Source organism: Corvus brachyrhynchos, unplaced genomic scaffold (genome assembly GCF_000691975.1).
Source record: "Corvus brachyrhynchos isolate BGI_N302 unplaced genomic scaffold, ASM69197v1 scaffold595, whole genome shotgun sequence".
In the NCBI taxonomy this organism is placed as follows: Eukaryota; Metazoa; Chordata; class Aves; order Passeriformes; family Corvidae; genus Corvus; species Corvus brachyrhynchos.
In genome coordinates, this window is record NW_008238373.1 from 1,666,171 (window position 1) to 1,679,840 (window position 13,670).

Sequence of the window (13,670 nt, forward strand, 5' to 3'; positions counted from 1 at the left end):
AGCACAATTTCAGTCTCAGAACTGGAGTGGTGGGTGCCTATCAAGATTGAGCAGTTCCCAGGTTGGGAGCCCATTCTGTCCCGCTGGCACTAACCACACTTGGAGCACGAGGTCTGCTGTTCTGTAAGCACAAGTCTGCTCACTGACCTTGTTTACATCTTTTCACTAAAGCACATACAGAGAAAATGCTTCTTTTGAGTCTAGCTACTTCATCCTGAGAGGATGCAAAGATGCCTGTTCTTGCAGCCAAAGAGCTCACAAAGCCTTGCATTTTTGGAAGAGGTAAGTGACAGAGGAGATGGATCTGCAAAGGTAAGAAGGACCATTCCTCAGAGCTAGAAATTACAGCACAACTCTTGTTAGTTCCCAAGCTCCACCTTTATGGATTACAGTGGAGAACCTCTTCCACACTAAATGCTGCTTTACTGCTGCTATCTGTATCAGGCAAGAAGATCCTACAGTACTTACAAGACACCACTTGCCAAAGGTTCCACTCCATAGGATGCTATTAGAATAGCAGAAGGTGAAGCCAGATTATGGAAAACACATTTGTCAAGGGTTTGGTGTGACAGACATCCATTCCTGAGCTCTCATGTGCTGTAGTTTCTGTTTTACATTCCTACACAGGGTTTTGTAACAGTGAGAGGAAGTGGTCAATCCTTTCAAATTTGAGAGAGCTGTGCTGGCACTGATTTCTGTGGCTGCAGTCCTGTGTCAAGAGATTATTTGTGCTGGCAGAGTGAGTTCAATACATGTCTACATTCTTGATACTTGAATCTCAAAAACTTCACTAGAAGAGATGCCAGTAAACTGTTATTTTCTCTAAGTACCAGTTCTCCATAGATGTAGTCATAGTAACACCTATCACATTTGTGCTAACACTGGCCAGCAAGGGTTGAAATCTTAGCCCTGTTGAAATCTTTGGTAAAGACTTGGCTGAGAAGTGCAAATAGGTTTCCGCACAAAAATAAAAGTATGGAAGGAAAACATAGAGTTCTGTGTAATAATGGTAAAATGTTTTTGATTTTCAACATCCTGGATGTCAATGTTCTTACTCTATAAAAAGTTCAAATTTGTTTGTGCTACAAGGAACCCCCAACAAAAGTTCACTCCTCATTTCCATATCTACCTTCAAAACAGAAATCCTGTCAGGACTGTGTTTTAACCCAGATGGTGGCAGAACTACAGCCCAGCTAGATACCAGAGAGCCTAATTGGGCTGATGGGACAAGTCATATGCCAACTGAATTCCTTCTGGCGAACACAGGGATTTCGTTCATGTTCTTAAAAGCTGCTGATGTCCCAGAAGGTACCCAGCCTTTGGACAGAAAGTTTCGTCTTTGCAGAGGTGATCTAACAAGTGCCCTGCGCTAATCTAAACAAGTTTGTTCCTTGGTTTTAACTGATTTTGGAAGCCAGCTCTGTAAAACAAATAGCTGTGGCACCAAATATCTAAACCATGAAAACCACTGTGGAGCATCAGGTCCTTGACCTATAAGCCATAAGAAATTCCAGGTTAAATGTTCCTTAAAGCTGAGTTGCTCATGCCTCATCTTTTTGGTGACCATAGGAATTACTATTAGCATGTTGCTCAAAGATTAAAAAATGCTATCAAAAATTAAGTGAGATTTTTCACTTCTAGGCTCTTTACCTCTTTCCCTTTAGAATTACCTTTTATTTATTCGTGATGGTGATTTATTTAAGTTGCTCTTCGCTGATGTGCCCAAAAACGTGGGCAGCGTGAGCAGCAAGAGAAACAGCAGATGGCAGCACCAAGCTGCTGGATCGGGGCTATCAGCGCAAACGGGAGGGAATCACGAACCGAGATGAACAAAAGTTCCTGAGTTTGCTTTGAGATGTCCTTCTTTTCTCCCGTTCCTTTGGATTTGTTTTGTTTTCTTCTGGTTTTCCTACTCCCTATTGAAAAAAAAAAAAAAAAGAGAAAAAGAACAGCAGAAGAGGAAAGTTGCTATGTCGGGTCATCCTGTATTCATTTAGTAGAAGATGGTAAGACCTGACGTGACCTGCTGAATAGATGACACGAGGTTACGGCCTAGCCTACCAGCACTTCACGTCGTATTAAACACTCCACAGGGGCAACATCTGGAGGGTTAAACAACTGCTGGGTAATGCAATTTTAAATACCACTTCATCAAAGTAATAGACTCCACAGGACCCTCTCGGGATCTGTGAACTGATGTGTTCCAGGCTTTGTGTGCTGCAGCCCTTTTGTGTAACACATTAAGGAGACCCTGATAGCTCTCACTTTAGCAGAATGATAGAACCGAGGTTTGCAAATTCATCTACAGAGCAACGCCTTGCTGAGCCTGGGTTCAAACACATGCCCTTTATGGGTTTTCTCTTCTTTTTTTTCTTCCTCAAAACTTGATATTTTGTGTATCCAAAATTACTGTAAGCTAAACATAAGATTTTAGAAGAATAGGTTTACTCTTGAGTCTATTTTAACAGAAGGAGCAGTAGACTCTTGAGTCTATTTTAACAGTATGAGCTTCCAAAGGAGATCTTATCCATGCTTTCTGTTCTCCAGGGTAGTAACAGAGGAGGTAGCAAATCTTCTATGTGCTCTACATAACCAGCCAAGCTTTCAATCTGAATAACAAAAGGATTCCTCAGGCCCTTACCAGACCTGGCTCCTCTCCTGCATTCTTCAAATACACTCCCTAGCTCCAGCAACACAAATCATGAAGGAAATGTGGTCTCCAATTTGGTCGACCATCGAGGCTGGTGCCACCATCTAGCTGCAAATCAACACACCTGACAGAGAGTAGAATGGTATGCAATCTTCCAAATAACTCCTTCCTCTGTTCCAGAGCTGCTAAGCAACAATTAAGAAAAGTTCCATTAAATAATTAATCAGTTTAGTCACACTGAATAATTAATCACTTTGAGAGAGGACAGCCCAGTAACTTTTTCTATTGCCTGCTAATGCAACATTTGCTTTCTGATTCTGAATCCAGTAAAACCCTTAGCAAACACAGATCCCTGCTTCTGGGCAGGTAGAATTTGACAGCTCTCGCTGATTGAACTTTGTCACTACCAGGAGCATGTGGAAGGATGGTAACTTCTTTCCAGGGAGAAAAATATAGGGTAAAGTTTGCAGCCAGCATGAGCCCGCATAGTTTGGCTGAAGTCAATGGAAAGGCTTCAATTCTTTCCGAGCAAGTATCTGCCCTTGGTGTTGTCCTTGCTTGGAGATCCTTCTCTCTGCTTTATTTATAATCTGCAATAATTTCAGATTAAAGGGCAGAGGAAAATTTCTCAATTACCTGGCATAGTTTCTGTTCAGAAATTCTGGGTAATTTTCTTTGTGACACCTTTTAAAGAGGGATGTAGTCATAGAGGAGCAGGAGGAGTTCTGAACCTGGCAGTAGCCACCATTGCCATTTTATTTTTGTTATTGGCTACTTATAAACTTTGGGAGGTTATAGAGAGACCAGAGAAATGGCTTGGTTTATCTCTCTCTCTACTGAGCTATACAAAATGATCTTCAGCTACCATAATGCCAACAGGAGCACAGCCCTGAATTGTCTCTGAAGTTCCTGCAGTAGCCTAACTTGACATCCTCCATCCCTATCCTGCACAAAATATTTATATCAGGCAGTACTACCCACAGATGATTCTATTAGGTAACTATTCTTTGGAAATTGTAACATTTTTGAATGCACATACATGAAAGATGGTCTCCCCTCACTAAACTAGTTGTGGCCTATGCTTTAGAAACAGAATCTATTAAGACTGCAGGCATATGAGCTACTGTAATTTACTTACTGAAATTATTTTCCCTCACTCATTACTGCTGAGGACACCATGGCTGCCCTCCATCTGTGGAGAGGTCTTCATAAGAAAATGGGGAGCAGTAGGGAAACAGCATGGATTCTCCAAAGAATGCCTTAGTTTATTTATTTATTTCAAATGTCTTTCATGTCTTGGCTTTGTGCATCTTTTCCAAGAAGCAAATGTTTCACAGATGGAAAGAAGCAATTTTCAGTTGTAAAAATTCTAAACAGTTCAGGTGAAATGAAAAACAGAGCTTCCTGGAGACATGCCAGCTTTTTCTTTTTTATTCTTTCTCTTTTTTTTTTCCCCAGCCTCATTTTGATTGTAAAAATATTCACCCACCTCCAGACTTTATAGCATGAGAAATGCTCTTCCTAGGGTCTAATCCATGCCTGAGGTATCACTGCAGATCGATCAGAAAGGAAGGCTCCTATTTCCACATAGACTTTACACATCTGCTCTGATTTTCTGCAGGGTGGATCCTCAGTAACCTTTCCACAAAAATTGAGTCTTACATAAACCAAGCTTATACTGGCATAGCTCCTCTTCTGGAGGGAGCTCTGCTATGTTGTTTTGGGGAAGAAGTCTAATTTGTTCACTGATACTTTGTTTGCTGTCAATTCATAAGTTTAGGTAATCAAATTAGGGAAAAAGATCATGGTCAATTGGTGAGAAAGAGTAATGAGCTTATTTTTTGATTCCTCCTGCTGATAAAACCTTTTAGGATTTATGGCAGATCAAATTAGCAGGAGCTTTAGTAAATACCCTCATAACCTTTGGATATCACACACTGCCTATGAGGCAGTTAAATCTACTGCACACTCCCCATGGGGAACTTAACTCACCCTCCAGGACATCTGCCTTAGAGCCAGACACCCACAGCCAGACACCTACACATCCGTGGCCTCCCATGGGTAGACTGAAGCACAGCAGTGGACATAACAGTATCTGCCTTGCACTGCTGATGACCATGAGTTTGGAGCTGGAGCAATCCCCACATGGGGCAGGCATCTGCAATGAGCAGAACAAGCACTGGGCACCGGAGTAGCTTCTGGGTGCTGAGGGGGTGGGTCCAGTTCCCTGGGCTCTAAATCATTCAGGACACTCAGGACCAGATACTAAGAAATGTAGAGAAGATGGCCTGTCATTATTAGCTGCTGCCATGTCTTGGGAACCACAGCTCTGAAACACACTAATGCCGAAAGCTCAGTCACTGGTGCCCTTTGGATATTGCAATGGATTTTACAATGCACGTTTGACAAGCATGTCGTGTGAGGGTCTACAGGAAGAGAGTGAAACACTCACCAGTGGGTGCTGAATCAGGGTCTGAGTGTGTAATCCAAGGTTATTTGCTATAAAGTCTAGGACATTCCCTTAAAAACGTTGAGTTGCGCAGGAAATGTCTGGTTACTTGTGTAACTGTTTGCAAGATATACAGACTCATCAGGCTCTGACTCCTAAGTCTTATGACAATAATGCATTTTCTTCCAGACATGTTCAATTGCATATCTGATACACATATTGCGCAGCCAAAATGACTTGTTAGTGATTTATTTGGAATATCCAGCCTTTACCATATGACATCACCTCCTCAACTTGATGAAAAAAAGGTTTAGACTGAATTCTTCCCATTAAATATAATGGGGCAATGGTTTCTTGATGCCAGTATTTACTGATATCAAAGAAAAATATTGTCTTAGTTATTTGTCTTAATTTAGCCCAAACAGTACACAAAGCAAAGTGTACAAAAACAATATGTTCCTTCTTCTAAACCAGATCATCACTTACTAATTACTATATGATTTGAATGAAAACAGAGGCATGATTCAGTTATGCTTCATGAAAATTATCTCACTAAATTTGTTTCTTTTCTTACCCTGATTGATAGAGAGGCCATATAAAATTGCTTTCTATATCTGCCTTCACACAGAATTTCAGAAGCATTTCTTTTAAACTGTCTATTATACAAAATACAGGAGAATGAGACCCAGATCCTTTGCTAAGTTCTTTAAGAAGCAGTTACATTATGTATATGTAACTGTATATATGCAGGTAGTAAAATATGTAGTCTGTGTGTGTGTGTGTGTGTGTGCCCATACATATATAATGAATTTTTATACTTTACTTAAAGCTTACAGATCTCAATGGTATTTGAACACTTCTAAAATTCAGGTGTTTGATTTCGATAGCTTTTGCACAGACCATTCAATGTATCTAACTCCAACATAAAAGCCAACCTAGGCAAGTTCATGTGAGAACTGATGTCCTCAGAGAGAATCCTTTGCTTCTGAGCATGCACCTGGAGGCAGACACAGATGTGCCTTACCTTCCTGTGACTTTTGTTCTCTTTAGAAACTCACATGGAGACCCAAGTGTTGCAAGCTCAGATAAAGTATCAGAGAAAAATAATGTCGAGCAAGGGCTGACATGTTAATACCTAGAAGACTTTGTAAGAACTAGTCTGCTTCCAGCACATCAGAAAAGAAGATTTGAGCCAAGACTTTTTACTGAGGGCTCTAGGATACATTTGATGATGAATGAAACTGCCTCTTCTCTGTTGCCTTTCCATTGCTTAAGAAACCTTTATCAGAAGCTACAAATGCATTTTTCTCAGACCTTTCTACCACAGCACGCCTTGTTTACAGGCATTCAGCAGATCTTTGCTTCCATCTACATGGGGAAATTTCTCCTCCTGCCTCCTCTTGAGTAGTTCCCATTCCACGCTCCTGCACCAAGGAGGGTGTGGTGCAATGGGAGCCATGTCCTGTCAGTGGTGAACACATCAAAGCCCATTAATTGATGACTCCTGGACTTCAGTGACTATAAACAAGCCCAAACCCTGCCACACACATCCAAAACTAACTTGTAGCCATAGCTCATGCACTGCTCCTTCTGTGTGGAAGGAGGAGGGAGGATTTCTTCCTGGTTGCCACTAGATGGAGTGAAGCCAAAACTGTAGATTTTATTAGTCTTGAGATGGAAACACATCCTTTTCCTATATATGTTTGGTTTTTTGTTGTTTGAGTTTTTTTCTTAAGTAAGTCTATTAAGCTGAGAACCAAGCCTGTCTGGTTCTGGAGTAAAGAGCTCTGTTAATGTTAGTGTGCTGCTCCGATTTGTAACTTGGGTTCACTCAAAGGATTGATGACACATGGACTTTCCACGCTGTGTGCCAAAGAACTGAAGCTAAACTCTTGAAAGATTGATTCCTTTGTCTTCCAGCAGACAATGTAGATGAGTAAATAACGAGTTGCAACTATGGAGAGGGTCCTTGTGCTGTGACTACAGAGGCACAAAGGTTCTGTCTTTAGGCTTCTAAGGCAGATCATAAATACCTGGTGGTGCTGACAACCTTCAAAGGGTTTAAGCAATAGTTCATACACCTTTTGCACTGGTCCATGCATGCATCTAAACTCTCATCCTCTGCTCAACTAATTACATACTCATAATACATGGGGACATCACGAATATTCCTTCTTGGTGTGCAGTGTACTATCAATGACTGTTTTCACAGCACAGCTGGTATTCCCTGATATGATCAGCATTGCCCCAGCATCACTAGTTTTGTTTCCAGCTAGGAGAGTTTGGTTATTGTTGTAAATGGCAGGTGACAATAAGGTAACAGTTATGGTTTCTGAAAATCTAGTACATAACAGACGTGTACTTCGAAAAGCACAGCACAGTTTGAATGGTGAGCATACCTACATAAGGTTCATTACATTGTTGTTTTTATAATTATACCAAATCTGCATATGCCCGAAACAGCTGAAATCCCTGAAAGTCCAAGGGTGTTTTAGGTACTGTGTTGCTTAGAGAATAGAATAGAATAGAAGAGAATAGAATAGAATAGAATAGAACTACTTGAGTTGGAAGGGACCTACAATGATCATCTAGTCTCAGCCTGACCAAGGGATGACCAAGTTTAACACATGTTGTTAAAGTCACTGTCCAAATGCTTCTTAAGCACAGAAAGGGTGTGGGCATTGAACATTTCTCTAGGAAGCCTATTCCAGTGTTTGACCACCCTCTCAGTATCTATTAAACTCCTAAGAACCTTTATCTCCTGCTGCATCCTATTTGGCAAGAAAGTAAGTAATTCTTTCATACTCTTCCTTGAATTTGAATTATAAGCTATTTTTTTACTTTCAATCCTTCTGAAGCAGGAAACATTACTACTTTGCAAACTTTGAAGGCCTTCTGCTAACCAAATGAAAACCTTGCAGATCTCTGCTACTGCTAATATTCTTCCAGATGAGGCTGCTTGGATGTTATTCTTTTCCACCAAGTGAGGCTCCTTTATACAGACCTCAGTGATGAAATGATTTAGGGCAATAGCTGCTCAGAAATCCAAATACATCTCATCAAGAGCCTTTTAAAAGAAAATTTTGTTGAGGAATGTTTCTGATTGAAGAATAATCTTGTATTTTCTCCGGGAAGTTTTGAACAGATTCAGAAAAAATTAGAAACTTTGAAACATTAATGTATCTACTTTAAATATTCTGTTACAGTACTTATATTTTTAAAGAAATCAATGAAATTATTAATTATAACAGAACAAGAGACTATAAATATGATTATTATTAATTGATTTATATTTGGACTCTAAACATCATTTGTTTGAGATTTTTAAACTGATTAGTGGAAATAACAGGACAGAAAAAAAAGCTGACATTTCAATGTAGAGTGCATCAATTTGAAACAAACCCACTGTTTCTGTCTGAAAGAGTCTTTCAGCCTCTTCTAGAGAGCTCCCTATGTCAAAGGCATACCTCCCCATGCTGTGCATGCCCCCTTCAAGACTGACAGGGTTTAATAAGGAGGGACAGATAGTGAGATCTCGGTTGTGCAAGCAAAGCTGATTTTTTCCATTCCAAGACTGGAATGAAAGTGGATCAGGGCAAGAGCCAGACATTCTCATCATGGACAGGAGAGGAAGAGTGGGCAGAAATATAGGAGAAAAAGAGTCAAGGAAATGCATTAGCAGTCCAGACTTGCTGCTTCTGGGACCTACAGGGGGACAGGGAAACTGAGCCCAGCTGGGCTGCCTTCAGCCAGGATTATAACAACTTCCCACATCCCAACTCTTCCTTCAGCAAAGCAGTGGAAACATCCAGCTTATCCCTCTGGCACAGGCAGTCTGATTTCTAACCAAAAGGCATAAATTTCTAAGCAACCAAATTTTTCTTACCAACACTTTAAGCTGTCATATCATGGCTTCCAAATTAGGAGTTTGGCAAGGTTATCCTAAGTACAACAGGATGTTTTGATGCAAAAAATAAAGGGTTCATTGACACTTCTTCACTAATAATTTTCTGATTATATTATCTCCCTCTTCCTTGACAATCCTGCTGGAATATTTGTTCAGTATCACATCTTACGGACATCAGGTACATCAACAACTCTTGAAATTAGGATAGACTTTCTTTCAGGGTTCTCACACATCTTCTAACTATTCCTCATCCTATTTCTTCACAATAGTGGGCACCACTGCATTAGGAATGTGCTACAATGGCATTTATGATTATTTGTTACGTTGATTAAACACTGACTATAGCCATTAGTATCCATATACATTTCTAATCTTCATGGGTGGGGGTATCTACAACAACTACCTAACTTCAGTTTCTTAAAAATCACATCAAATACAAAGGAGCTTTTTTGATACTTGATGGAGAAAAAGAAGCATGTTTATAGGGCAAATAATTTCTTCTGAAGCCATGTGTGAGGCTATGGTACCAATAACTCCAGGGTTATCTTTTTCCTTCTGCCAATCACAAAAGGGGACCTAGGTGACAAACTTAAAGTAGATTATTAACACTTTAGAAGCTAAAATTGTTGCAGATGAATCCCAACAGCTATGTTGGAACTTTATCTTGTAATGAAAAATGGGGGTTTGGCAAGTAAAAAGCTTTGTATTGGAATATAGCTATGCATATGTTAATGCCTATGTATTTTAATACTCATGAGTCTATCCAAACCCCATAGAAGTACAACTATCTTATTCTAATAATATTATAATAATATAGTAATTTTTTGCACCAACTAGATTCTCTTTACTTTTTGACCTCCCTTGCTATCTCTTCATAGTCTGGAAGACATCACTACCTAAATACTTGGTATGTGGTCATACTTTTTTTACTTATTGAAGAAAAACCTTTTGGTAACATCTCACTCTCTTCATTGGATATTGTTTGGCAATATTCTATAGTGCAAAGAGGGTTTTAAATTTAGGCTGCCTTCTGTTGCTCGGCTTGTAAGCCTCAAGTCTTTATATAGTTTTGCAGCTGTGAAATACCATTTCATTCTAAGGCTGTAAAGAAAATTGCTTCCTTCACTGTTGTTCAGGCAGGACCACCAAGCAAAGGGGTGAAGGGATCCAGCTAGGGGCTGCACTGGCTGTGCCTAAGGTCAGGGCAGGGGAAAGTGGGCAGATGCAGCTCATGTACACACAGTGTTTGCTCCCAATGTGTTTGTGCCTGGGAGCACAGGAGCCACAGACTGCACCCAGGATGGACACAGCTCTGGCAGCATGTCCTCGCCATTCAAAGCTGTTATTCAGCCTGCCCAGTGCTAGGCCTGTCCTTAGTCACAAAGGAAAATTATGCCAGTGAAAGCAATTCTTTTTTGATATGGAAAAATGTGAGAAGGGGCTCGGATAAGATTAGAAAAACAATTTCCTTTGCTGACCAAACACAAATTTTAAGCCAGGTCACCAAAGGTGAAATGTCACTACACCAAGTTATGTAGTTTTGACTTCCCAGTTAATCCTTATTTCAAGGTAATGAAACTTAACTGTCAGCTGGAATACCGTGTCCAGCCCCAGTATCTACACCTTCAAAAGGATTTTGAAAAATTGGAAAGCATTCAGGAAACCACTTCAGGAATGCTTTGAGGACTCTTTAATCCAGCAGAAGGCATAACAAGATCCAGTATCAGAAAGCTGTGTTTTGAAATATTCAGATTAAAATAAAGGTTATAAGAATTGCACAAGCAGGGAAGGACTTATTAGACTATCCATCACTGCAAACTTTTGAGTCTAGACTAGTTTATCTTGTAAAAAAGATCATCCTTTGCTTAGCTAGAACTATGGATTCGAGTTGAGAATTTCAAGATTTTTAAGATTTCACTTGGGCCTTGATAAGCAAGAAGTCAATGTGAAGGAAGGTACTTACTTTGAAGTATTTTGTCTCATGTCTTCTCTATTTGAGTATGCACTTAAAAGTTGGTACAATAGTCTCATACCCAAAGGAAAACCCAAGCCAAGCTTTAGACAAACTTTGATCTTTGGTTATTTTAAACTATGGTCTCTTCTATCTATATTCTTATAGATAAAAAAATGCATTGAGGTTTTTTTTTGTTTGTTTTGTTGGTGTTTTTTGTTTGTTTTGGTTGGTTGGGTTTTTTTTGTGGGGGGGTTGCTTTGGGGGTTTTTTGGTGGTTTTTTTTTGTTTGTTTTTTTGTGTTTGTGTGTGTGTGTGTGTGTGTGTGTGTGTGTGTGTGTGTAGTAGAGATATGAGTTATGATCCAAACTTAGACATTTGTTTGAAGTGTTGGGGAAGAGATTATGCTGCAAAGAACAACTATCGATAACAATTTGCTCTAGGACTCTTTCTTTCCATACTTATTCAAAGTCCACTTGAAAATCATAGACTCATCAGATTTGATCAGTATTTAGAGGCCCTCAGCTAGATCTCAGTAAAAAAATATACTTCAGACCATTCGTATTTTCTATATTTGACATTCTTATTGCAATGGTTACCTGGTATTGTTTATGTTACCTGAGTGGATGAGTTGTCTAACACATCAAGCACAAATGCTTGTACATGTGTCCCATCCACAGATGCTTCCTTGAGTAAAATTTCATTACTTAATCAGAATATGAAAAGGTGCATAAGCAAAACTGAAATTATTTGAGGCCCTTAAAATACTCTCTCAGTACTTTGCACCAGTGCAATGAACTTTCAGAGGAAAGTGGAATGATGCATCAGAGACTTGTGATGTCCCATTCTATTTTACACATCATTCTTCTAGGTGCTATGCTGTGCCTTTTACCTATTGCTTCTCCATCTCTTTGTATGCAACTTTGTAGTTGTCAAATCCTTCTGTCACCAGAGCTTTCTCAGACTTTTCCTTATGTCTGTTTTCTTCCCATCCTGACCACTCCAATTCCAGATTATTCCACCCCCACAGGCCCTAGATTTAGAAAGGTATGTAAGTTGTGAAAATTAGAAGGCATATGTGCAAGTCCCCTTGCTGTAGCTACACTGTGGAGTTTCGCTCATCTGCGGTCCATTTTCCTACTGCAAATGTCCAAAGCACCTGAATGAAGCATATAGTACTTCCTGACATGAAGCAGTATTTTCACAGTGTGTACCCACAGCACTTCAGGAGCAGCAGAAGTTCTAATCTTTATCTCTGAATCTTTCTGAATTTCCTCATGGTTAGAGGGAATAGCACTAAGCCTGTCCTCTTATATAACATTTAAGCAGACAGTGATGGTATTGAAAGCAGACCTGTAGACATGCTTATATATTCAGAAGTTTTTTTACTTCTAATTATGTAAGTTGGCTTGCTAGGAGCAACATACGCCTCCCTTCTCAACTAAAACATTCATGAGGTTGTTAAATGAAAGTACAGATCTAGGACTAGAACAAAAATAACTATGGGGTGCATTGCCTTCTGGTTTCTAGAGTGATTTAAATGGCTTAATCTTGTTTCATTACCGTGTGAATTTCTCCTTATTCCTACCTAGGCTTACCATCATGTATAGAAAAGTGGATTATTCAGATCTTAAATAGCATGGCAGGAAAAGAGAGCTAAGTATGCACAACAGTACTGTCATTTTTAACTTGCTGAAGATCCTGTAAGTACTGTGCAGCTGGAAGCTTCATAAATACTTGGTTGTAATCAAATACATCATTTAGAGAAAGTACAATGCTTTTCCACATGCAGTGTCAAGCACTCATGACAACTGCAGACCCTGCAGAATGATAAACATACATACACACACTGCCTGGACTTCTCTATGGATGAGCCCCTTCCGGTCCCTGCATAATTTAACATAAATTAAAATATATAGTATATTTTATCTATTATTGATATCAAAATGGATAAGCATTTATGTGAACAGTAAGACATCTCATTATCAAATCTTATTATCAAATTGAATAAATACATAGTGTTACGTATAGCTACCTGAAGCACCCTACCTTTGATGTTTATTATTCTGGTAATAATTCCAGTCCATCCCTAAGAAAACAAATAGAACCACAGATTATCCTGAGTTGGAAAGCACCCACAAGCATCATCGAGTTCAACTCCTGGCCTGGCACAGGACACCCCAAGGGTCACACCATGTGCCCGAGAGCATTGCCCAGATATTTCTTGAGCTCTGTCAGACTTGGTGCTGTAACCACTTCCCTGGGGAGCCTGTTCCAGTGTCCAACTATCCTCTGGATAAGGAACCTTTTTCTAATATCTAATCCAAACCTCCCCTGACACAACTTCATGCCCTTCCCTTGTGTTCTGTCCGTGGTCACCAGAGAGAAGAGATTGGTGCCTGCCTCTCAGCTTCCCCTTGCAAGGAAGCTGTGGACTGCTAAAGACCACAATAGGCCACAAACTCCCTCAGTAATTTTCTTGAGTTTTCATAAAGGGTAGTTGATTTTTGAGAATGGACAGTCATCTGCAGTACTTCAGATTCCAGCTCAGCCTCCCAGAAGGCAGCAGGTGATCTGGATTAGCAGCTAGTGGTCTTCATAGATTTCCCTGGTGGGAGTGGGAAGAGGGCACACCTTGCTCCTAGAATTTGTGACAGAACTCTTCAGATGCCAGATATGCTCTTGAGATATACTTTTTTTAGTAGTTCTGCTC